The 26,785-nt window shown below is 54.4% G+C and overlaps 1 long non-coding RNA gene across 1 annotated transcript; it reads right to left on the bottom strand.

Annotated features, from left to right (window-relative positions):
* Nucleotides 1–26,483, bottom strand: LOC102740361 (uncharacterized; the record flags this gene model as incomplete). The annotated part of the gene is made up of 6 exons (XR_014141300.1): nt 1–4,360; nt 5,926–6,029; nt 13,464–13,533; nt 15,541–15,674; nt 16,070–23,656; nt 26,328–26,483. It is a non-coding gene; the product is annotated as an uncharacterized LOC102740361 (long non-coding RNA).
* Nucleotides 26,484–26,785: the final 302 nt, after the last annotated feature.

Below are 26,785 nucleotides of genomic sequence, written 5' to 3'. Positions count from 1 at the left end.
TTGGAGGAAAAAATATCTATTTTTAATTACAAGCATTCAAAAGTCCAGCACAAAAATTGTGATCCAACCCAGTGTAAGATCATCCATTCTCTCATACTTAAAATGTTTGGTATAAAAATACTCACTCTCTTGGTTTTATTGTTGACATCTTTTATGTTTCGTTTGAAAATATCTCCAAACTGTACAGAAATGTCAGACCATGCGTTCACAAACAACACACTATTTCTTAAAATTATACAGTGTAAAAGAGTAAAACATTTTTATTATATTTGTTTCTTCGAGAAAAACAGATGTGTGATAGAGGCTGTGGCAAAGTCTTGAAGGGACCAAAACTGGGCAAGTGTTTTCAAGCCTGAAACAGAAAGAACATGGGTGAGGGGAGCGCTCACCTTCCCCCAGGCTGCGGGGGGGCTTCCCGTGCCCAGAACACGACCCCCCACCAGAGTAGCACCGTTCTCCCGAGACACGGGGGCAGGACATACTTCTCTCTCACCAGAAACTTTTCAAGACCTCCTTCCCCTGCACTTGCCTGTGCTTTGCTTTGGGGCAAAAAAGAAAGCAAGCCTTCGAATCATCCCCGAGACTTTGCCAGCTGCAGAGTCCCGGCGTGGCCCCACGGTTTTCTTCACTTGTGTAAAGCCTCAACTATTGCTCTGTCCCTGTTCTCTTGCCATCTTCCCAACACGTCAGACTCAAATCTCGGGTGGTAGGAAAGGTCTAGGCAGAAGTAACTCCACAGACACTAGAATTTTGTGCAGGGAACTGCTTATTTGGGTGTGGGAAGAAGCTATAAAGAAAACAGCATTATTACTAACACCCCATCGAACCATCCTAAGTTAGACTTCTTTGGGAGGATGTGTCTTTGGCAGTGACTCCTGGAGAAACCTCCCACGAACACTCGCAAACAGCACGAACTGGACGATTTTGGTAAATCCGATCTATGCCAGGCCCTCACTGAGCTGGGGCACCCACGCTGTGACCCAGAGTATCTTGGCACAGCCCGTTTGCAGGTGACGGCAGAAATAAAGGGCAAGTCAGAAGACCCAACCTCATGACCACATAGCTACGGTTCAGGGAACGATCTCCCCGGGGAGAGACTGGGGCGCCGCTTTCGAGGGCAGGGATCTGGACAGGCAGAGCCTCACCTGTCATCTTCCAGTAACACTCAGCCTCTCTCGAGCTTGTTGCCACTATCTGGCTAGTTTATGCTTTTCACGGAGAGGCCCAGCTGGAGGGGCCTGGGGCTGGAGATGCTCCCAGATCAAGCTCCGGGAGGCCTGCAGTGCCCACCCCCCCCCCCCCAATCGCGGCCTTTCTCAGCAGAGCTCTGACAGGCCAGGAATGCAGGAGGAGAGACACGCCTTCTGGAAATCCCACTTTCTGTTTTGCCTCCCCCTGGAGCCCAGCACAGGAGGGGCGTCGCCGGTCACACCCCGTCTTGGGCACATGTCATAGGACCCGTGCTGCTCCGTGAGCAGGGCCAGGAGAAGGGCCCGCTCTCGAAAGCATCTTGTTGCCGCCCCCCCCGACTTGTACCCAGCGGGGACACTGGGTGGGTGTGGCCTGGAGCAACCCTGGGTGGGTGGCAGGGGCCTCGGCGCCAGGCAGTATCTGGGGCTGCAGCAGCTGGCCTTCCCAATGAGCCGGGCCCTGACGGGCCCTCCGACTGCCGAGGAGCCTCCCCCGCAGACTGGGCAGAGGCAGCGGCCGCAGAGAGGGAACCCTGCTTAGACGGAGTGGATACGAGACGCTGGGACCACAGTCCCACGTCATCCCAAACTTGACCAGGGGCCAGCAGCCCAAGCTGAGGGCTGGTTCCAGGAAGCGGTTTCGGAGGAACGGCAGTCCCTCTACGGCTGTTGCTACTTTGGAACAATTCACAGGGGACGGCGCTCGGCCGCCCTCGGACTCTGGGAGCCTTAAGGGGCCCGCGCTGCCGAGGCCGCCCCCCGACAGCAGCCCCAGCTCCGCGTGCGGACGCCGCCTCGCGCCAGAGGCTGAAAGCACAGCAGCCGCACGGCAGGCCCAGGACACCCGTGGTCGCCCCCAGCCCTGCGCAGGCGCCTGGCTGGGGGGCCTTCTCTGGAGAGCTCAGTGACCGTCTCTGGGCAAGTACACGTTGCTACTCCGGGCCTTTCTGGTTCCACAGCCAGTTCCCGGACAACTGTCCCCATTCCTGGCAGCTTTGCCCTGGACACTTCTGCCATGACCGCAGAGGCACCGCGTCTAAACCCGGACTCCCCACCTTCCCTTCCTCACGAGGCTCCCGCCCCCGCCCCGCTCCGCCTGTGTCTCCGTCCCTCCACCCAGCCCCGCGCTCGCCCCGCGCTCTCGGCTGACTGTCACGTCCCGACACCACCGTCGCCATCCTGGGCTCGCCTCCCCCGCTACGCATATCTGATCGGACCCTTCATTTTGCCGCGGGCAGCCAGGTGACAAAGATTCTGCAAACACCTCCCCCTGCCTCGCCGAGACCCAAACCCCTAACACATCCCCCCAGGCCCTCAAAAGCCTGGTCATAATCCACTCTGGGCAAGAACACGCGGCACAGACCTTCCTCCTGGTCTTACAAACTGTTCACTCTCAGAACTCCGTGTGAGCGCTTCCCCAGCCCTCGGGCAGCCCCCCGCCCCCCCAGCAGGGCCTTCTCGCCGGCGCTCTCTAACTAGAGTCCTCACTGTCCAGGCCATTTGTTTCGCTTCCTCACGGATTAGCTCGGATTCTTTTCCTCCCTAAGACTACGTCCTCCTCCCTCCACCCCACAGTCACTTGCACGTAGAACTTCAGACCCCCATACGCAGGCCACTAAAGGAAATGGGAACGACGGACAACTGTCCGTCCACGTGGCACTGAGACTTGGCTCCTGAGTCTGGATAACAACCCCGGCTGAGCACCCGGAGCCTGTTCTGCGGCAGCTCTGGCCCTGATGGGGGCCTTCCCGAGCGGCCCGTGGAGGGGGGGGGGGAGGGGGCCTCCAGCTGCCCCTGGGCTCTCAGCAGCCCACCCTGGCCTCCCAGGACTCTGCCCCCTTCTTCTTCCTGGACTCTTGAGCAGGAAGCAGGGTGCACGGGACTGGCTCATTCCAGCTGATGAGGAAGGCTTTGGAGGGAAAAGAGAAGGGGGGGGATGAGAGCTGATAGTTTCCCGAGCTTTTCCCCAACTGTGCTGCGGAGATGTAATTCTCACATGGGAAAAGAATGCGTCCCCATTGCCATAGATGTTCCCAGACTGAACAGAAGGTCAGAATGTGGCTATTTCAGTCCCTGTAAACAAGGAAGGGGTTTAGCTAAGAACGGAGTTCAAACCTTGGAATGTATTAACAAGGACATTTTAAACAGAATACAGAGACATCCGGGAACACGGAGCACCGTGGCGGGATGGGGGCGGGGTGGGAGAGGGTCAGGCTCTGTTTGCTGAGCAGCTTCTGCTCACAGCCTTTCCCGAAGGGCGGTCACCGGAGAGACAGGGCAGGAAAAGAGATGGAACAAAGCTCGCCGGAGGCAGGTCGCAACTGTCCCGTATAAGACCATGCAGAATGTCTGCTGCTGTCTGAAAGAATATTCTACAATTCTTAAACATTTCATGTCCGTTGTCCTTGATCAAAAAGATCAGCCTGTGGCCCTCCGGACCGGGCACAGCTGCTGTTGGGTTTGGGGCCAAGGTGCTTGCTGGCTGCCACGCCAGACAAGACGGGGCCTGCTCTCCCCCGACTCAGCCCTGAGCTCTTTCTCCCAGCAGTAAAAAAAATTCGGTTTCCCCCATCTACTACATACACTTGGCCTACTGACTAATGATTTCTTTCCCAAGAGTTTCTCTAAATGTATTCATTTTTACCGAAAGTCAGATAAGGAATATTCCCCTCTACTCAACTCCCAATAGACATAGAACATAGTTTTCATTTTATAGCTGTAAAAACCAAATACCGGTATGAATCTGTAATAAAAAGCCTAGGTGACATTTTAAAAGGTTCATAGGCTAGTCTCCAGGAGAACAGTCTCCTGTAGTTGGAAACGGCCCCCCCCATTCTAAACACACATCCCCACCTGCGCCCACACGCGCGCACCCCTCCGCCCCAGGAACTCGCGCCGCGCGCCCAGCAGGCCACCTCCAGACCTGCTCTCGTAACCCACGGCTGGCCCTGGAACTGGTGAGCCCCACGCTGAACATGGCTAGTGCCAAGGCACCCTCCAGCTCGTCTGGTCCGTGCTGGCCGGCCGCCCCGAGTCCCAGCGCTACCCCCACCCCTTCTCTGCTCCTTCCATTGTCTAAATGAAGTCACCGCGTGCGTGCCCCGGCCGCTGTGCTTCCTGACTGGGCTCATCTGCATTTGCCTGGAATTACGGATGTTTGGGTTCGTTTACTGAATTAAAAAAAAAAAAAATCATTATTCTAACCTGCTTCCGAAAAATTACATGGGTAGATTTTAATTGGTTTAAAGTGTGCCAGAGTGTGTGTGTGTGTGTGGGGGGGGAACCAACAATATCTTGTCCTTTAAGCAGGTTTTACCGGGGCCCCTGGGTGGCTCAGTCAGTTAAGCCTCGGACTCTTGATTTTGGCTCAGGTCATGATCTCAGGGTTGTGAGATCGAGCCCCGGGCTGGACTCCGTGCTCAGCATGGAGTCTGCTTGAGATTCTCTCTCCCTCTGCCCCTCCCCCCGACTCACACTCGTGCTTGCTCGCTCGCTCGCTCTCTCAAATAAAAGAAAATCTCAAAAAAAAAAAAAAAGTTTTACCGGGTGATAATATTGGTAAGAATAGAGTGGGCACTGTTATTAAGAACCATGACAACAAAAGAACCACCCAATAAATTAGAAGGCTAAGGAATTGGTGGGATTAAACATTAGCTGCCCTACACGATGTGGAAAACGCTTCCCTGTTAAGTTTGGTCAGTGGGAGGAAAGACCCCAAGTGCAGGCCGTTGGGGCACACACGATGTGCCTGCCTCTGGATGGGCTCTACTCTGAGAGCAAGAAATTACCTAAGTCCCAAGAATGCGGTAATGACCTCCTTGGCTAGATCTGCCTGGTTCTCTGTCCTTAGCAGGAATCTTGCCCTCTTTCTGACTCATCTTTTCTTCATTGGCCCCTTGTAGGGATGAAATTTGCCACCTTATTTGGGCCGAGACATAACCGCTGTGGGCCTGCCCTTGGTACTCCTGTTGTTCTAGGCCAAGTTTTCCAGAGAGCCTGGTAGCCCCTCTGTGTGGCAGCCAGCGGCCAGTCACCTGCGGGAACGCCACATTACTGTTTTAGACTACGCTTACTACTAGAAGCTGAGGGGCCGCTCGAAGAGATGAATAATCACCAAAATCACCGGCCGGCAGGAAGCCCAGAGTCTGGAGGAGTCCAGTGAGAGCCCTGCCTCATTTGCCTATGCCCAAGGACAACCACTCTTCTTTCCAAAGAGGCTCATGCACACGTCTTGGTGTCACCGAGAGAGGGCTACACCGTATTCAGTACAAGTGGATGAAGTCAGGAGGAATATACATACTATCTCTAAAAGATGCTCACCAAAATGGTGCATTTCCAGAAAAGGCATAAGGGTTTAAAAGGGGAAAGTGTCATTTATCTGTAAATTCCCGATGGCGGAATGGCTCGTTCCATGGCTGCGGCCTGAGCATGTGCAGGTGGCCTCACCGTGTGCGCGGAGGGTCTGCAGACCCCCCCCCCCCCGCCACTGCCCTCCCAGACGCCCTTCCCTAAGCACGCTGTGGCTGGACGAGATCATGAAGAGCAAACCCCTGACCCCAGTGCTCTATACCATCGCGTCTCAACCTAGAGCACCCACCAGGATCACCTGGGGGAGGTGGTAACACCTAGACTGCTGGGGTGACGGTCCCGACCACACTGGTCTCCATCACCGCGCCCTGCCCGGGACACGCTGCCTCCCCAGAGGGCCTGTCCGGCCTCTGACTGTGGGACTCACCAGCATGCTCCAGTCTGGTAGAACGGCTTGAGCACAGCAACCACCAGTGAAGATTGCATTAATACCCACAAGACAGATTGCAGCCACCATCACACACCTGGAACCTGGGATGGAGAAAGAAATCACCCATTAACGGTGTGCTGTCATTTCCAACCCCAGAGCTGGTCTGCCCTTGGGGTTCCCTGGGTTCCGAAGGCCAGCCTGTTCTGCGAGCAAAGAACGGAGAGTCAGTGGCAAAGGGCCCAAGGCCGCCACGGTGGAGCTGAGGACAAGTGCCCGGCGAGGATGACCACACCAGCGGCACGGCAGCTCCCCACGGGGACCCCGGGCTTCGGGCCTGGTCAGAGGGAAAGCGCCCCGGCGGTGGAGTGTGGCTGCCGGGGCTCCCTGGCCCCAAGGCCGGAGGGGAAGGGACTCTGGACCCAAGTGTGCTGTGGGCGACGCGGTCTTCACACGTTCACCCGAGTAGGCGCGTGTCCGTCGTGGGGGACGGGCCAGGCTGAAGCTGCGGCAACAGCAGGCCGCCCGGCCCAGGAGGCAAGGCAGCCGCGCCGAGTTCCGAGGGCCGGACCCCCAGGCCTGTTCAAGAGCCCTGTCGAGGAGAGGTGGAGGACCTGAAGCCCCCCAGAGAGAGGAAGCACCCCAAACCTATCCAGCTCCAGGAGCTGCCTCAGACCACAGTAACAACGTTGGTCAGCCCCAGGCCACAAAAGCAATTCTCCAGGAGGATCCTGTGCTGTCACGTGCATCAATGAGCTCAACTTTGCTCCAAGCACCTTCTGGAAAACAAAAACTAAAAGGAAACATTTGTGACTACATCCTGTTCCCAGGGGTCTGAGAATTTTGAAATATGAAGGTGCCGAGACCCAGAAGATCATAAATTTTTAATATTCTTCCGCAGGCATGACTGCCTCTGAGCCAGCTGGTTTTCATGAGAATTCCTGGAGCCAAGGAAGGACGCCGGCCTCCCGGCGCGTGGATGCCAATGGCCCTCTTCCCTGCTAACATCTCTTGCGTGTTCAGCCCTCCTGCCTGCAGACTGACAGGCGGACTTGGGCACACGGGGCTTCGTGACCAGGAGTGCGCAGGGTACTGCCGTGAACCCCGAGTTCCCCACAGAGGCCTCCCTGGTCTGCTGGCACGGGAAGATGCCCCCCGGGGGTTCGACAGGGAGGCTGGGCCTGGGCTGAGACCCTCCGCTGGGGTTATGGGTGAGCCGGAAGGAAAGACTGCCCTCCTAGGACATCTCTCTTCTCAGAACTAAGGAAAAAGAAAGTTTTGCCCAGATTTCCACTTTAAAAACATTATGAAAGAATTAACAGATGTAATTCCAGTTTCCTAGTGAAAATTGGGTTGAGGACAGGAAAAGAAATATTCATCTTCTTTTTATTTTTTTTGAAGATTTTATTTGTCAGAGAGAGAGCACATGAGCAGGGGGAGCAGCAGGCGGAGGGAGAAGCAGACTCCCCACTGAGCAAGGAGCCCGATGTGGGGCTCGATCCCAGGACCCTGGGACCATGACCTGAGCCGAAGGCAGACTCTTAACGACTGAGCCACCCAGGTGCCCCGAAATATTCATCTTTGTACATAAAACTTATCAGCTCCCTCAACTTCTCCCCACCTCCCGCACCTCTGGGGACGGCCAGACCGGCGTGGCACTCGGGGCACCTGCTGCTTAGGATGTCCCACCCATGGCCACATCCCTCCAGGCGTCTGGGCTGAAGCTCATTGGGGTGACTCCGGACCGGTGGGTGAGGAGCACGGGGCACTGTCACCGGGCTGCTCTTTGCAGTGAGGAGAGCAGTAGCACCTGTCCGCACACCAGGGCGGCCCCCGTGGACAGGGAGCACACACGGGCCAGTCTGTCCTACAGGGACCCCCAAGACGACTCCGCAAAGAACAGAGAACACCGCAGGGAAGTCTGAATGTGTTCATTTGTGACCTTACAGCGAGCACGCAGGCCTTCCGAATGTCCCTTTCCAGCCGAGTGTCGGGCGCGTGTGGCGTGGGGGTGGGGCAGGGGCTCCTGTAGGTGGCCCTCACCTGCCCCGTGAAGGCGCTGAGACCCCATGGCCGGGTCTTCATACTCGGCCACCCTCTTTTAACTTCCTCCGGGGACCGTCAGGCACTTCTCGTGGTGCATACGCTCAGGGGACGGGCCAAGGCAGGGAAATCACCGCTCGGACCGCCCGGGTGCGGCGCGTAGGTGAGCTCAGCGCCCGTGTGGCGAGCAGAGGGCTGTGGTGCCTTCCCTTACGGAACGGGGAGGGCACGGCAGTGGCTGGACGGGTCCCCAGTCGCGGACACGGTGCAGGCGTTCGGGCCCATCCCTACAGCTCACACAAGAACCGAACAGACCCCGGGCTCGGGGACTCAGGACCAGGGCAACACCGTGCCGGCTGCGGGGCGTTCTCTGCTCCCCTAACGCCTGGCCCAGCGAAGGCCTGCTGTGCGCAAGCTTGTTCACTTGGACTCAGCAAAGGAGAAGGCAAGAAGACCGGAGAGGTTCAATTATTCTCTAAACTTGAGTCAAGCGAGCCTGTTCTGAACAAGGAAGCCCGTATGAATCTGGGGAAGCTCTGGGTCGCTGCCTGACCGTAAGCGCCAGGCTGACCCCGGGCCCCGCGAGCCCCGCGCTCCCCCGTGGCACACGAAGCCCCTCCCTCGCTCTGCTAGTTTCCCTTCAGCCCGTCTCACCGCCTGACCTAGTGTGTGTCTTAGTGATTTATGATCCATCTCCCCCCTGTTAATGGAGGTCAGCTCCATGCAGGCAAGGATTTTGTTTGCTTTTCTTACCCTTGTATCCCTAGCAGCCAAAACAGTCCCTTACTTGCTGCAGATGTTCACTGGATAGTGACTGTGCTAACGAACTTGAGACACACAGACCGTGGTTAACAGGAGGGGGAGTGGCGATTCAGGGCAAACACTGCCCTGGGTCCTGGGCACGGCGCCTCGGGGTTCCTCCTCTTCTTCTTTTAAAGATTTTATTTATTTATTTGACAGAAAGAGAGGGAACACAAGCAGGGGGAGTGGGAGAGGGAGAAGCAGGCTTCCTGGCAAGCAGGGAGCCCGATGTGGGGCTCAATCCCAGGACCCTGGGATCATGACCTGAGCCGAAGGCAGATGCTTAATCAACTGAGCCACCCAGACGTCCCACCCGGGGCTCTTCTAGGGAGAAGGCAGGGGTGCCTGCAGGACCACAGCGCTGTCTGAGCTCCCAGCTCTGCCTGACATCCGGCTCCTGGGGCTCCCCGGACAATGGCTGCATCCCCAAGGCCCTCGTGCTCACAGCCAGAGACAGACGAGGCTGTTCCTCCCAAAACAAAACATGAGGAATACACAGCTTTACATTCCGGTCTTACTATCTCTTGCCGTGTCCTTCTCTCATTTGTTGATGCTGTAACTACATGTGCTTGTAATTTGGGTGCTATGGTCTTGGTCCTAGGCCAGGGAGATTTTCGGAGTTCTTAACGCCCTCCCACATCCACCCCCGGTTCCCAACTCTCTCTCTTTTTGATTTAACTACATTGTTGGATACCCAACAAGGAAGGCTGTGTAACTCATTCCCTCTAAAGAGTTACTAAAAACTTGCTCATGCTCTCCTGTTCTCAACACATCTGGGAAATGGATCGTTTTCAATGATTATCATGTAATCTGGGGTTGTCCAGCCCATGGCTGGACCATTAGCAAAACTCCAATGATGAGCAGACAGAGCTTGTAGCCAGACTAAACACCATCAAGCAGGATGCTGAACAAATTAAAACACCAATGACACCACCCCTCTGATGGTCTTAAGTTGCCACCGATGACGGTAAACACATGCACACCCCCACCCCCACCCAAGGGGCTTTCCTCACAAGCCCATCCTGGAGCATCCTCAGCAGGAACTCTTTCCCTTTAAAATGTATATCCATGACTCCCACTCACTAGAACTGGAGTTCCTCAGGGGCACAGGCCTGGTCTGCATGCACATTTTCGTATCTAGCACATACTGGACACATATGTTTACTTAAAGAATAAAGAGCTTGTTTACTTTTCTAGTCTAGTCCCTGATTTCCCAGTAGGAGGTCAAAGTGAGTAAATGAAAAACCCCTGCAGGGCCTGGGCGCTTCAGGACTTGGAAGGGTGGCCCCCAGAGCTCCACGTGTGGGGAGTGAGCGCCGGTCTGGGTCTATGTATAGGCCGTCATGTCTGATACCAGCCATCACTCCTGCTCTTGTCTTCTATTCGGGTGCCATCTTCCCAGAGAGGAAGGACACCCGCTGCGCCCTGGCAAACAGAGGAAGGCCACGTCACTGGCCGCACCTATCCTACATTTGGCCTTTTTGAAAGACCCGTTTTGCACTAAAATATTTACTGTTTCATCAGAACCACTGTTCTCAAGTCTAACTTGCATTTCCCTAAGATTACGCAGCCTGGACTATTAGCTCAAGGACTTGATCCAAGAGACTAGAAGGAGCCTGAGTAACGGATCCACACTGAACTGGTCTAACCTTACGCAGGTTGGGACACTAGAGTCCTAACCCCAAGTGCGGTGGTAATAAGTGCAATTATCCATCCTCCTTGCCTACTGCCCCTCCTCTGCGCCCTCTAGACCCCGAGGAAGGAGTCTGGCCCGTGGCCCAAGTCTAGCTCAGAACAAACGGTGCATCCAAGGAGATGTTGCACCTGCAGATGGGTCCGACAGCTTCACAAGCCATACTTCCGAAGGGGGAACCCGCTAGGCCTTCTTCGGTAGCCACTGCTGCCTCTAGGTCTCTGGTGGGAAGGTCTGTGGGGAAGGATGATCTGGAACAACTTAGGTGAGCGGATAGAAACAAAGGGCAGGATCCCACTGGCTGGAACCGTGCCGCTGCTTAACGATCATGCCTCCCTTTGGCCTATATAAATGCTTAAAAAAAAATCCCTCCTCAGGCCCTGTGCCACCACCATCCTCGGCCAACTGCAACTGCCGGGTTCGGAGGTATTCTCTCATCTTACTCAAGTTTCCTACACCATCTGCTACTGCTGACCTCAGCAGCTCACCACTGCCCTTCTGGGCTCCAGCCCTCACCGGCTCCTCCGGGCACTCGTCCTCTGTGGACCCTACGGCCAGGTGAGCCTCCAGGCTGTGTCGCACTGACCGCTCTTCTGGTTTCATCAACTTCCTCAACTACCTGCTTATGCTGAATGCCAGATCGACCCCCAACCCATCAACTCTTCTGCGAGCCTCAGAAATCCCAGTTACACAGTCCTGGGTATACCTGCGGGTGAACACCTAGCAGCCTCTGAGAACGGAGGGATGAGCGCACGGTCACGGGAGACAGAGCGCATGATCGCTCAGTGCCTTCTGGAGCCGGACGACAGGGCTGCACCCGCCTCGCCCTGGCAACGGGGGCAGGGTCCCTCGTGACGAAATGACTAAGGCTTTTGTGCACGAAGAAAGAACAGAGAGCTGGGGACATGTCATTTTAAAAATTAATTATGGGCATGCGGGTATGGCACATGGACTTGGGAAGTCCTGGACATAATGGACCCTAGAATATACCTCAAAGCTTACAAATTGTGTTTCCAGGAAGAAAAAGTCCCCCCTAAGCAGCAAACTTTTATATTTCACAAAAGAGTAAAATACTTTAAATACTTCCGGTATCTACCATGGACTACTGACTTTTTTTCTAAGAAACTACATTTAAAGTGCAATTGCCATTCACGGATATTTACCATCTCATGTAAAATGGGTACTTGAACACACATACAACATAATTTCAGAATAAGGGACAAATACAAGCAGCTTAAAAAAAAAATCTAACACTGTCCTAATTTTTCCCTCATCATAAACAGATTAGTGGTAACTCTATCATAATGACCACTGGCCCAAAGATCTCTGTATGTGGGTGTCACTGGTTTGGGTTCCGGATAAGAGATTAGGGCATGGTTTCCCAAAATGTGCTCTATGTAAAACAACATTCTCCTAAGGGTCTGTGAAAGAGAGGGCTCCCTTGTCTCAGATGAGTTTGAGGAATCCTGCATCCCTGAGTTCCCTAATTTTACAGATTCATGATGCTCATGTTATAAGAAAGGTTCCAAGAATCTTTTGGTAAAAAACAAAAAAACCCAAAAAGTGTTTAACTCTGTTTGACCTTGGCAACATTTATGTAGTCTGCCTCCAATCATCCCCAAGGACTAGTGTTGCTCTGGCCACACTCAGAAATAGGTCTGGTTAGGGGAAGAATAGGCACAATTCTAACTTATTGAGTTGATGTCTTAAAGCAGAGAAATGTGATCCATCAACTTACTCATTACCCCACCAGCAGAGCAAGAATCCTGACCAGCTAGGGCGTGGGTCTGCTGCCTACCACCATCCTCCTGTGTGGTGAGGCCCTTCCTCCAGAACAAAGATGCCTGCCTTCCGACCTAGGACTGGAGCTCTCTATAAGTGCTGGCCTCTTATGGTGGTAAAGACTTCAGCAAGTGAAGTCCACGCTCAGCAGTCACCCTGGAAATTGAAATGAAGGTGACATGACCCACCAAGCGAGACTTCGGGTCAACAGGGCAACTTGCCTGTGGAAAATAAATCCCAGAACTCTTTGAAAAGCCTATTCAGTGCTCTCCTTCCTCCTCACTAGGAGGGCCTTGACCTCTGTGACTCCCCACTGAAGCTGAACCTAAGTCAACCGGAGGCCAGTTTTTCCCACATATGTCCTTCAAAAGATCAGCATCAGGTATAGTTATGTACATAATTCTCCATGATCTCTTTAGCATTTCTAAATGGATGAAGCTCTGGTCCCTCCCTACACTCATTTTTCTTCCTGTCTTGTGAAGGAATGATATAAACCAAGAGAAACCGCAGACTGTAGAATTGTGTCATCTCAGAGACTTTCCTTGAGGGCAGACCCCCCCAAATTCACACACCCTATCAGAATTCAGAGTAACAGTGCTTTGTATTTAAGAGAGATCCAGTCAAGATACCGAATTAAAGGCGGCGTTTGGAATTTTACCCAAATTATACATTTAGAGAAAAAACACTGACTTGGTAGTTCCCTGAAGCAAGGTTAGGCGCAAAGATGCCCATTCAGCACATTGTTTCCTTCGAGACCAGACACTGTAAGGCAAGCCTACTAGGGAGAGCTTGGCCCAAGCTCTAACACGCACACACGCGTGGAAGTCAGTTCTGATCAACGGCCGAGGGTCCCACGAGCCCGCCCTGGGGGCAGCGGAGGCCGGTGGCCGAGTGACGCGGGCAGCGGGTGAACTGCCGCTGCGTCATCCGGTGTCCCGGCCCCCGGCCCCCGACACGGCCCGGAAGCAGCGCTGGCTGCTGAGTTAGGACGGCGAAGACCGGGATGAGACGCGGACAGGGTAACATCCCTGGTCTCCCTCAACCCCGGGCGGATGCCCCGGCAGCGCCGCAAGGCCACAGAGGAGCCCCGCCAGTGGTCTGAGGACGACGGGCGACCACAGGTAACAGGCAGTCTGGAAGGTGTGGGTGCCGCGCGTCCCACGTCCCGGACGTCTGCTCCGCCCGGGGCTCGCAGCGGCCGCGCAAACCAAGTACTTACATAGCATTCAGCAGAACTGACGGGACTTCCAGCCCTGAGAAGTAGCCTCGGAGGGAGGGAGCCAGCGCATCTGGAAAGACACGTGGGGAGAAGGCGGTGAAGCAGGGCTCCCACTGGACGGTCTCCTTCCCCACAGAGCAGCCTGCCAGGCTGCCGCCGCCTTCACCATTCCGAGCCGGAGCCCACTTACACGTGCCGGCGGCGCAGGGGACCAGAACAGCAGCCCGAGGGGTCGTCCACGTGCCCTTAGTGAACACGGGCCAGGCTGTCAGCAGAGCGCCCGCCCCAGGGAGCGGGCCGGGCCCAGCAGCTCCCCCGCTCCCACCCTCCTTGCCACGGTGAACAGCCAGCCGCCGCCTGGCCAGACCTGGCCTGAGGCTGGTCCAACGAGTCCCTTTGGTTGCACCCGCTCAGCAGAGCTGTGCCGAGGGCACAGGCCGTCTCCTGGTTTGCTCAGCAGGGTGTGGAAACACGTATCTGCTCCGGTAAGGGAGGGACGCGTTCATGACCCATCCATGCCAGTAAGCCGGCCTGGACATCTTTGAGCTTCTGCTGCTGTTCTTTTAGAAACGGGGTTCTGGCTTCTCAGCCCTATGGGGTATCTGGTACCCCAAGCCCTCCGCTCACTCTGCTGAGGAAGACCCATCTTTTCCATGAAGTTTCCAAAGTGGAAGGCCAGCAACAAAACAATTGGACTGAGTGATACTTTGTCCACTTGGCAGAATGTTCCCGCTCCTGTGCTGAGGAAAGTGTGAAGAAACAAACAAAAGGGCAAGAACACTTTGGCTTTAACAAATGTCCATCTGTCAGCAACGTCAGTTTTGCCCCGCAGCCTCTGGCCAGAAACAAGAAATGCCCATTTACCGCTGCTCCCGTTTCCCCGGAGGAGGCATGGCCTCCCCGCAACACAGGCAGCTGGGAGTGGGGGAGGGAGAGCAATTACATCAAAGGGAGGGAGATGCGCAGGAGGGCTGGATGGCTCTGTGGAGAGCGGCATCCTCCCCAGTGTGGCAGGAGGAGAAAGATGGATCTTCGACCTGGGTCTGGCCCAACACGTTTCTAGAGTAGAATGCAATGCTGGAGGGAACTTTACCCGGGCAAATGGACTTCGATGGTTTAATAGAAGAGATTTTGCTTGAGAACCCCCTTTTCACATGGCATCTTACTCAGATCTCCAAAACATAAACAGATGAAGCAGCATCCTGGCAGAGGTGGAAGTGCAGGGGGCCTGGAACCTGCAAGGAAACTCCGCAGAACCCGGGGGTGCTGGGGGATTGATGAAGACCTCCTGCCTCTTCTAACCTGCTTTTACATGTGGGGAAATCCATTGACAGCTGGGTATTCTGAGTGACATCCCACGGGCACAGAACCCAGCGGGGTCAGGATCCAGGGCACAGGCTCCACTAGCCCTCGTTGACTGGTCTAGGAGTGGGCCCCCAGACAGAGCTCACACAGGATGCCCAGCCTTTGGTCTCGGTCTACATGCAGAAGTCCTCAGCATTTCCTTCTACCCCATGGGCCTCCCCTTCCTCTCTGGCTCTCAATGCAGGGTGATGGGCCACACTGGGGGACTCGATCCCAACTTGGGGCCTCACCTACTTGGGAAATGAAGACTTAAAAGGACCACAGATGCGTTTTGAGCTTCTCCCCATGCCAGGAATCCAGGTCAGGGAACTCCTTGGGCCAGCTGCGCATGAGAGATCCTTTGGGGCATCACACTGGATATTCTTAGAAATCAGATCACCAGCTCGAGGGGGTCCCCCTCATTGTGAGAGGGCAAAGCTGTATTCCTCGGGAGCCACCAGCAGGTAGTGAAGTTCATTTAAGGCAGGGCCAGAGTCATTTTCAACACTCAATAGCAATTAAAGGGATGAGGGACCAGAAATTCTTTGCAAACAGGTAGGCTAAAAACATGTCACTTTGTGAATTTAGGAGTATATGCAGGATAAAGAAGAGAAAAATAAAGAAGGGAAGTGTGGGAGGATAGGAAGGAAAAGGGAGAGAGGAGTACAGGGGTGCAGGAGGAGGAGGCAAAAGGGAGGAGAGGGTGAGTGAAAGACAAAAATTTCATACCTACCCATGGCTTATGGCTTTGTGCATCTGAATCCACTTGCTCACTAAGCAAAGGGCAGAGTTCGAGCTCCCTTCCTGAGACAGGTGGTAAAGGAGGGGACGGGGGCACAGCCCCATGGCAGCTGGGGAGCTGGGAACCTAAACACACAGCGGGAGGGGATGGGTCTGTGTGCACTGGAGTCGGAGGGAGCGTGGTGGTGGCGACTGGTGCTGCCTGGGTGTGGGGCCGGGGCGCTGAGCCCCACGAGGCCAAGACATGTTGGTGTTTCAGAGACACAGGAAGAGGGAGGTCTGACCAGGGGGTGGGGGCGCAGTGGATGGCATGATTTTTGGTGGCAGTGACTGCGAGAAGGAAGCCCTTCATCTCCCACACGCCCACCCCAGCCTCAGCCAACCTCGGGTGCATGCTGGCCTCTTCCACCCACACCGTCCTCAAACCCGGAGCCCTGTAGTCAGCCTGGTCTAGAACCCCTGAGCACTCCAGGGTGCTAAGCAGACTGACTCTGGGCTGTGGGCTCTAGGAGAAGTCGTACCCAGCTCAGCCGAGCTGAAGATGGCCCGCTGGCTGATTCTCGGGGAGGATGTGGTGGTGATGGAGTCAAGAGAGGCCCCGAAATTCATCACTCTGTGCCCCATGGCTTGGACACCACAGCCCCTGCCAAAAGGGTGGCCCTTCTCACTCCGCTTTCAGCTCGGAGGTGTGCAGTGGCAGGCACTTGCCAGCAGAGGGCAGCGCCCCCGCCCGGCCGAGCCTGAGCTGCCTGCCCCGCGCTGGTCCAGGCGAGCGAGCTGTTGGGTGCTAACTACTGCTGTCCTCCGGGACGGGGCTGGGGGGGCGGACCCCCACCTGGGCTGCTTGTTCTGCTGTGGCTTCTGGCTCCGGGTCACTCGTGGCCACTCCGGGCCACTGCCCAGCGGCTGCTGTAGAGCGTCGTCAACACTGGAGAGACCTGTGCTTCCCTGGCGCCCTGCCCACGGACAATACAGCAGCGCTACATCTGTGCCATTGGCCTTCCATGTAAGACAGGATCCTGTCTGTAGAAAACTGCACGTGAGCTCGCGCGCACACACCCTCCCAACTGCACACTCACAACCCTGCCTACGATCCCAAGAGCTTCTCACATCCCTAGAAGAACCTCTACCGACATACGTGATCCACGGCAACACCGATGCTCGCTCCGCCAGACCGCTAAGCACACCATCGCACGCACGCACGCACGCACGGACGCACGCACGCACTGCGGCCTGTGGGCCCAGAAGCACCCAGAAGACGCCGGGACGCTTCTTGGCTCCAACTCAGTACTGCCGAGTCGTTACCGTCCGGTTCACTATCCGGGGGACAGCTGTACGGGATTCCACCACCACACTTCTTCGGGAATGCTCTTCGAAAACACAGTGGCCCTGCAAAGTAACACTGAGGTCCCCCCCACCTCAGCACGGATGGCACTGGCTCCCGCGGCGTGTATGAGAGCTCGGACAGGGGAGGAGAACACCCAGAAACAGAAATACCCCAGAGCAAAAATAAACTGGAATGCTAGAGAAAGTAGTAAGTATCCATAAAAGTCGTTTCTATCCTCTTCCACTTACAGATGAGGAAACTAAGGCCCAGCGGAGGGAAGTACATACAGAATTCACAGTTCCGAGCATGTTGCCGAACAGGAAGACCCTGACTGGTCTCGAGAGCGGAGCCCTCAGCCCTCCGGCAGACAGTGCGGAGCAAGCGGCGAGAGACCACGGACCCGCGCTGTACCCCCACCCCCTTCCAGGGGCCGCCTGTCCTCACCACGCCAGCCTTCAGAAATAGCACGAAAAGTGCCTACCAGGTGCTGTTTTCTTCTCCATGAAAAAAAGGGATCAGTCTAGACCAGCAGTTCTCAGAGTGTGGTCCCTGGCCCACTGGCATCACCAGGGAACTTGTCAGAAATGCAGAAAGCCCGGGGAGAGAAACCCAAGTCCCTGCATGTCACAAGCCCTTTGGGAGATGATGATGCACACATCCAAGTTCGAGAGACACTGTTCCTGTGTGAGGTTTCAGAAGTGTGGCTGGAAGCAGGCTGTCTAGAGATGCTCTGTGGTCAAGGAAGTTGGAGAGAAATGCGGTCTCTGCCCCTTCAGCGGAATCGAGAAGTTCCACCATGAAAAATCCCGTTTGACTTGATTTAAACCCTGGGTTTCCCAAGTTTATCTGCCCACAGAATCTTTTTATTATGTTCACCTGAGCTTGCTGAGAAATGCTGGTGTGGAAGACCCCTTCCAGGGGGTGACTTTCGGTGGATCTGGGAGGCTGAGGCATGCCAATACGGCATCCAAGTTGCTAGCTCTTAACAAAACTAGTCAGAGCTGGAAGACCAGCAGACCAGCTAGGTGCCCTGGATGTCTGATCCAATCTGTCAGAAGCAGTGAAGATTTTCTTACCTTTCCCGAAGCAGGTGCTGTACCTGAACACAGATTTCCCCAGCACCATCTATTCAGAGCCGGGCTCTCCTTTCTAAGGCATGGATATTCAGGTTTCTACACGGGGCCCGAGAGGGAGCACTGACTACCCTGCTGGGGCTCTCCCAACATGGAAACAACTGCAGCCAGGCACTCACACATTCTTTAGTTATAACCAGCCCTGGCCTGCTCACTCCAGGCCCAAGGATCCATTCTGAGCACCGAATAAAGCACGTCAGGTCCTACAGCAAACTTTGCTGAAGGCTGCCAGGCTAAGGAGAGGCTGCCAAGCCAGGAGCACACTGCGGTCCAAGAAACTCCAAACTCACCAAAGAGACTAGATTGATCTGCAATACAAAAAAGATGATCATCCTTATGGGACTACTCACAGGATTCTTTAAAATAGCACCCCTGCCCTATCTAACACAGTGCTCGCCCAAACTGGAAAAACACGTTTGCTCCAGCCCTATGCCCCTGCAAGATCTCCCCATGCAGATGGTGGCACGCTGCTGAGGCCTGAGCCCAGGCAGCGACGAGGTCTAGACCCCTGTGAACACCTCCTGCTAAGACCAGTCAAGGCCGGGCTTAATTACCCATAAGCCTTCAGGGATAATTTTCTCTCCTGGGCTCTTAAGACTCTTTCCCTGTCTGTCCTAAGCACAAGCCAGGTTCTTGCCTTCAAAGAGGCATGTGAAATGTGCCCAGACACCCCAGAAGTTCACTCAAGACGCCACTCAGGTCGAGGGCACCCAAGCGTGTAACATCCTGTGTCAGATTAAGTCCACAGTGGCTGCTTGTCATCCATATTTAATTCTGCCAGTCTGTTAATTTTTAACTATGTTTGCTATCAAGGGCCATTAGAGGTCCCCAGGAGCCGAGCCCAGTGAAGCGAGAAGTACTTCATGGCAGAGTGGATGAGGCTTGAAGTTGGGGTGTCCCACTTTCCCATCCTGTCACTGAGCTCTGGCCTTCCCCACCGGCAGCACAAAACCTGAATAAAACATGATCCCATTTGGAGTTGATTTGCCTTTTTTCCCCTGTCAGAATTGGTTTTCTTCAAGGAGAAGTTCACTTTCTTTTCATGAAGGCTACATTTTGTATTTCTAAACTTTCTCTGTAGCCTTGGTTTTGTTTCCAGAGCACTTAGAATTCACATACTTTTAGATGGTATCTGGGTGCCCATTCCCAGGAAAAGAAGGCCCACGCCCGGGCGGAGGGCCACCTGGCCAAACCAGAGCCTCGCCTTGGCATACACCATGGCCGCAGGCTGCCATTCTTGCCCTGGCACCAGCTACTTCTCTTCCGCACCCGGGAACAGAGCCTGGGCCCTTAGGGTTCCCTTGGTGGGGTGCTGGTCTTGAGTCCCTATATCCTAACTGCTTCTAATGCTACAAAGGGAGGGCTGGGAGCCTCTGGGCCATGCCAGATCAAGTTCCGACAGAAGGAAACAGAAGAGCTAGGTTAATAATTACGACCCCATGCCAAGCATTTTACTCTTTCACTCGAAATGACCCCATCAAGTAGATATTCATTCTTCCTACTTAGAGATGAGGAAACCGAGCTTCAGTGAGGTTAAAATAAACGTGCTTAAAATCCCAAAGGTCGCACAGTGGGTGGAAACGGTCATTAAAACTGGCCTGTTTGATCCCGATTCCGTGCCAGGCCCTCTGCACCGTCCTACTGGGATGGTCAGACCACTTACTTGTTGATCATCCCAAGGATGAGGTGGGCTCGTGGACTTGGGAGGAGCTCTCATTGCGAAGGAGGCCGGGGGTAAAGTCATAGGCCCTAGGAAGTTTAGCCTTACAAAGGCCAAAACGAAACATGCTTGAGACACCAGAAAGACAGTGCCCCAAAAGGAGGAAACCCTGTGGCCCCCCAGCCAGGAAGAGGCCCACTTGGAGCCGCTCTCTCAGTCACGGCAACGGTAAATTTGAGGGGAGTCTCGCTGGGGTCCCCAACCATGGCCGGGGCCACCACACTAGGGGGCTGCCCAGCGTGGCGAAGTTCGGGGCCTGGCAGCAGCTCTGGCCACAGGAGCCAGCTACCCCTGTGAACTCTGGCTGAAGGCCTCCGGACTGCTTCTGAAGAGGCCAGTGCGGATGCTCCGAGCGCTTCTGTCCCTCACTGCCCTAAGCGCTCCCGAGTTCTCCAGATACTGAGCCGCAGAGGAGGGGGTGAGGACAGAAAAGGTAAACAGGAGGTCATTTGCTTGGCCAGGGTGGGATCCCCTGGGGTTCGGCCACAGGGCTGTGGAGTGAGTGACTTCCCAAGGCACAAGAGGGGACGCTGCCACCTGGAAACGAGACGGGGCAGAATCCTAGCGGACGGACTGTGGGAAGAATGAGCCACAGAGTCCAGGGAGGAACGGGCCGGATGACCCGTGGGTCTTTCTCTTCTCCAGTTTCTCCGATAGCAAGGCAAGATAAGGCAGCAGCTGGAAAGTTCAGGGACAACGGGTTTGAGTAAAGCAACCCACAGGAACCACTTGGTCTCTCTGGGAATTCAGCTGTTTCCCACTCTTGATCTACTTCCTGTCAGGGATCGGTTTTCTCCTGACAGGCGTGTCCGGGCCTGGCCGTGGGGGAGGGCGTCCTGCGGGCACGCGTCCTCCCGGCGCTGGCACAGGCTGCAGACACCTCACGGCTGGATGCAGGGCTGTCACTCTGGCGGCTGTCCCCAGATGCCTCATCCTGCTCGCCTGTCCCTCGTTTATTCTTCCCAACCTCTGGCCTTCCATTCGGCCGCAGCCAGGAGGACTCTGCAGCCGCCTCAATGTCGTCAAGACGGTGCTGGATGCCTGAAGCGTCTGAACGATCACTGCCTCGTAGAGAGCTAGGCCTAGGTGTTCTCCTTGTTGAAAATCCACATGCTCCTTAAAAGGCTAGCATTTATGGTGCACTCTCTCATTCTAAAGATCTTATTTATTTGAGAGAGCGTGCGAGAGAAAGCACAAGACAGGGGAGGGTCAGAGGTTTCCCCGCCGAGCAGGGAGCCCGATGTGGGGCTTGATCCCAGGACCCCGGGATCATGACCTGAGCCGAAGGCAGACGCTTAACGACTGAGCCACCCGGGCGCCCCCAGGCCCTCTTGTTCTACATGAGGGATTATTAGGCCCACTTTACTGAAGCCCAGAGAGGTTACATAAGGCACTTGTTCAGTCGAGGTCACACAGCTCGTAAATGGCAGAGCCAGTGTCTGCCCAGGTAGCCCCAGAGCCCGCACTTCCAAGCCCGTGCTACTGCCAGGCTCAGCCCTCCTGAAGGACGCGAGTTCCAGCACAGGCCAGGCCTCGTGGGGCAGGCACACAAACAGCCCGAGGTGGTGCTGGGAGAGGAGAGGGGGCTCTGTGCTCCCTTCTAAGTGGCAGACACACGCCCAGAGCTCAGAGGAGGCCAGCGCTGTGAGCTCAATGCCTGGCCGGCCTGCCCCCCACCTGGCCTCCTATGGGAGTTAAGCCAGGGGCCCCTAGACGAGAAAGCTGAACCGAGTCAGGAACTAGACAAGGCTAGCACATTCAGGAGACAGAGCACCCAGGGGCAGTTTCTCCTCACAGTCTGACCTTCACGGAGCTGTAAGGTTTAAAGGGAAAGGTACATTATCAGAGGATTAACAGTTTCATCGATGTCTAAAAACAATTTAAAGCCTTGGGCTGATCAGCCCCCAAAGGCAACCTCTGCAGTCCCTCAAAGCCATGCTCTCCCAGACAATCACAAGGCCTGGACTGCAGGGAGACAGTGGCCATTGGAGAAAGCCAGGCCTCGAGGACCACGTCTCGGGCGGGAAGAGCTGATGCCATCTGGGAGGCCCTGAAGCAAACACCCTGAATCTCCCGACTCTTCCCTTCCCTTTGGGAGGCTGGCCAGCCGCTGGGATGCCGAAGGCCCCCCGCCCCTCTGGCTTTGTTCACGGCTCCCTCTGCAGGACCAGCCACCCTTACCCACTGTGCGCGAGTCCCGCCCCACTGGGTGCTCACCCAAGTCCATACTCACACCTGCCCTGCTCCCTGCCTCCCTCAAGACACTCCCTCTCTCCTGGGCCTTGCGCTTCCATTACACCCCGTGCCAAACCAGATCGCTTGTGTCTCATCTCAGCATTCTCCATAGGGCATAGTGACAAAGGAGAGGCTTAAAGAAATTTGTTTTTATAAAAAAGTTTAAAGATTCAGTTCGCAGTTGCCTTTCGCTGAGTAAATGCCTGGATCGGGTGGGCGGGCGGGCGGCTCTGCCGTGAGCACCTGCAGAACATTCCTGGCCCTTCTCTCCCCCCGTGATCTCTCTTCCTTCCCTGTGTGCCTGGGTCACTTTTCCCATGGTCCATTTTTATATTGATTTTGGGTTTAACCTTTACAATTTGTCCTGCGTGTCACAAGGCACCTCCCAAGGGGCATGTCCTGCCCTGGAAGTCTGTGTTACAATTTTAGAACCTTCTGTTGACATGCAGGTGATGGGTTCCAGCTGTGAGCCGTGGAGCAGCCCTGGAAGATTTGCCGTTGACTCAGGGCAAATGAGGCCCCTGGAGAAGACACAGGGAACCGGGACTTGCTCTCTCACTCCTACTTACCTGGACAAGTTTCTGGCCCAATAAGGTGGCTCTGGGTCAAGGGTAAATGGTATTCTGTTTCTAAAATGTAACGGGAACAGTGCACTTTATTGGTTTTCTCTCTGCCCCGTCAGCAACAAGACTAAATAAATAACTGGCACCAAGCAAAACTGAATGGTGACCGAAAAGGCTGAGCTGTGTGAGGACGACGTGGCAGGAAGTGCTGTATGTGCATGAGAGAACTTTCCTAAAAGCCATGGATGAAACCTGCCCTCCTGTTCACAGTGACTTTCAGAATATATTTAATAAATTTCAAACACCAATGACCTTGAAAGTAAACAGGATGATCATGTCTAAAAATGTTAATGATCTTCTTAGAACTCTGTTGTTTGCTGCATCAAGTCGTTCCTTCATCTCTACAAACGACACGGCAGTTCTGCAGCCTACAGTCCCATTACCTTCTGCAATGAGGCCTCAAAAAATAAGTATCTTCGGATTTACAGACGGAAGCTGGAGCAGAACCAGAAGATGCGACTCCTGATCTTCAATGACAATTTCTGCCCCTTGGGTCCTCCTTCCTCGGGATCAGGACAGACAGACTGGAAAACACAGCTCTTTCTTCACACAGGCTTCTGACAGCCAGACACACCACCCCTGCTGATGCAAGATCTCCTGGTAGAGGCGACCCACACATGCTAGAAAGAGAATCTTCCAATGTGCGGCTCCTGATGGCGCAGGAGCCCAAGAAGAGAGCAGTAGCAGCAGGGAGGCCTCGGCTCTGGGCCACGCCTCCCCTGGACGCTCTGAGGCCTTCTCCCACGTGGTGTGTGCTCAGCCTCATGGGCCCAATTCTCCCACAATCTCAAAGCTCCAAACTCGCATCACCATGAAAACAAAACGCTGCAGTCTACTTGAGATAATTTTTGCTCTGATTAAAATTTTTATTGAAATCTCTCAAATGTTACCAAGAAATAATTTTTGCAAAATGGGGGAAAAATAGCTAACAAGCAAATTCAACATGGGAGCTCCCTCTGCTGGTCTGCAGTAGGTTGGTATGTTACAAACACATTCCCAGAGACAAATCTAATTTGCTGGAGAAGTGGACAAAAGACAGGTGTGTTGGGCTTTGCCTCAGGAGAGAAACACTAGAAGAAAAAAAAAATCCAAGTCTCAAAACAGAGCACAACATTGCTAAGAAAAGCAAAATAATATAAAAGCTTCTCCAAAGACATACAGTAAGATCTCCAAACAAAACCGGAACCATCCACTAAGGGGATGTTCCGTTTTAGTCTTCCCCACTGCTCTACCTCCAGTTAATAAAAATTCTCTCAGGCCCTTTGAGTGAAGGTTAAGTTCTTATTCCCTTGTCTTTGCCTCCAAGTCTCTTCTTACAGGCTTCTCATCTACTTAGAGAAGAAAGTTCCAAGGAGTCAGTGGAGTGAGGCCTTTCCAAAATTCCAACAAAGAGTAAGTCTTTGGTGAGCCAGCACTGAGGCGTGGAAAGAGCAAGGCCTGGGAGTCAGGTGACCTGGCTCCAGCCATGGTAGAGCCACTCGCGACTGTCGAGAACTCTCCATCTTCTCCAGTCTGTCTCCTCAACTGTAAAATGGGCCAGACCTGCTGGATCGGTAAGGCCTCTACCAGTTCATTCTAGGATTCTCATCTTGGACAAAGGAATTTAAATAACCGTATCTGTTCATGAGCCTTGGATACAGAACCCAAGCTTGCACTGGGAATGACTCCAAACAAGTTTTGGGGTTGAGCACAAGGATCTCACTGATTTCAGATGAAAGTTCCACCAACTCTAGGACCGATGTGGCGGAGCCAAGTGGATTCCAGGTTGGGAAAGTCTCAAGATCAAGACAGAACTCACAGGGAAGGGCGCCACCCTGGGCAAAACATCCCACTAAGTCAAATGGTTGAGTCCATCTAATCTTGGCACTGTCTCTAACCTTTCTCACGATGGGCATGGGCTTTCTAATCTCTTAAGACTCTTCAGTTCCTTCTCCCATACACCCCCGGATAGACTTTGGATTTCAATCATTATACGAAGCAAGGCAAGTTACCAGGATGTTATTAAGGCCCCAAAGCCACCGTCCCCACTCCTTTCTGGCCACTGTCAATTCTTGCTTTTCCAGGACAATGGGGAAAGGCTTTGCTGCTGATTAACAAAGCCAGTGATATTCACAATACTCTGCACACCTGGCACCCTTCCATGGTATTCGGAACATTTGCCTCAACTGTCAGTTAATCCTTCTTTAGGCGGTCTAGGAAGAGGAGCGAAGACATCTCCACAGATGGTGGGGGCGGGCCCACAAACAGAGAGGGCCTCTTTGACTTGCTCCCCATCACCTACAAAGTTATCCCCAAGGCCACTGCGAACATTTCGATGACTCAGCAGAAGACAGCCACAGGTTTAGGTTTTATCCCTTCTCCCTCCCCTGGCCCCTGCGAGGAGCCCGAGCGCTGACGAGGACTGAGGCCGAGGCAGCAGCGAGGGAAGAGAAAGCAGAAAGCACGGCCGATGTGGACCCCGGGCCATCGGGCTCCGAATCCTGGGGCTGCTCTAAGTCCTGTCCCGAGCCAGCAGCTCTCAACCGTCACCCTCTCCTTTTCCCTCACTACCTCCTTCTGCCAACACCGAGGGTCGTCACTTCGGGGGCCTCTCTCTGTAGTCTGCCTGCTCGGTGCCTGGGAGGCTGGGCCGTGCACGCGTGCACAGAGCACGGACGGCTCGGCTGGACGGAATGGGCACGTATGCAGCCGGCACCCCGCCTGAGCCCCTGGCCGCGAGGACGTCAGCTAGGGGGCTGCTGGTCCGGGCTTTAGTCAACACAGTGAGTTCTGTACAACATGGAAGTTTCCCGTCAGAAGGAAGAGTTTTCTGGGAAGCTGTGTATTTCATCCAGCCTTGTAAATAAACACTAAGCAAAACAAACAAAAACCCCACCTGTCTGTCCAGGCCAACGGTTTTTCAGAAACCAGGCTTTCCTGCTTTTAGAGGAGTTACACGTGCAGTAAAACGAATGAAATCTATATTCTCTCCTCTTTGCTGGTGATCCTCGCTGAATCCTAACATTACTTCATTACTACTGCTTGCACTAAGAGCAAAACTAAGAGCAACATCCCCCCCCATCCCCGCCAAGGGGAGAGGGAGGGTTGGGACGTGGGTAGTAATCTTTGTGAAGAAACAAGGGAGTTTTATTTAACTAAGAAGGGAACTGGGTCCAGACAAAGACCTTCACCTTGACGTGTAATTACATTCTCCACACTACACTGTACCTCCTTTTCTAAAGGTGGAAAAAAAGGAATCCTAATCTTTCCTGTAACATCTGTAAGCTAGCACACGGTCTTCCTGGAAGCTTCCAACTTTCCCCTCTGGCCACTAGCTCTCCTAGAACCCGAGAGACGAAATCCCTCCACGCACAAACACAGAACTCCGGCAACCAGCGCGCGCCTCCCTCGGCAGCTCCGGCACGACCAGGCGCACGCGACTAAGTTCTAGGGACGCCCTCGGGCTGGCTGGGGGCTGGGGGGGAACCTGCACCCCGTCTCTCGTGTGTGGTATGAGGGTGAGATCATTAGGGAAGAGAGAGGTGTCACTGGGGCAAACATCAGGCAGTGGGTGATGTCATTGCTGTCAGACGGTCCTCAAGTCCTGGAGGAGTGTCAGCTTGATTTAGAGGGGGTCATTAATCTCTGGAAGGGGGGTCTGTTAGCTGGATAGGTGTTAGTTGTATGGTGTGCTCTGGGGAACCAGGTTTGAAAGGACCGGTGGTGGAGGGAGTGAAGTCGTGGCCGATGGGTATAAATTACCTGGGCATGCAGTGAAGCGGGATAGGTGAAAGCAGGAGGAGGTAGAGCAGGCGCTAACTCCGCTGGGTACAGAGGGTACGGGGCCCACACTTCAGGGCTACTGGGGTAAAGTGCAGGCACTGTGAGCTCATCTGCAAGAAAAGAATAAGGGAAGAGTTAGTGGTTACCAAACAGCTGCTTTCAAATCAGAAACAAAACACCAAACAACCCCGAGCCCCCATCCAGTCAGAAGTCAAATTACTCTCATGCTTTCAATAACCTGTGGGTTTTGGTCCCCCAAACTCTAAGCAAGGGAATGGTAAATACAAAGTGGAAAAAAGCAACCGGCATCTGCTGCCTGTCTGGCCTGCTGGGATCTCAGGCCTGGGCTCTGCCCTGGACACTCTGATGTCTTTCCAACCAGAGCTGGGGGGAAACAAGAACAGTGGGGATTTCCTGCCCCAAACCGCACACGTGGC

The sequence above is a fragment of the Leptonychotes weddellii genome, chromosome 2 (assembly GCF_054177405.1).
Source record: "Leptonychotes weddellii isolate Sample4059 chromosome 2, ASM5417740v2, whole genome shotgun sequence".
NCBI classification, from domain to species: Eukaryota; Metazoa; Chordata; class Mammalia; order Carnivora; family Phocidae; genus Leptonychotes; species Leptonychotes weddellii.
Note: the sequence above shows the minus strand (reverse complement) of the source record. Positions and strands in the feature narration are given on the sequence as shown.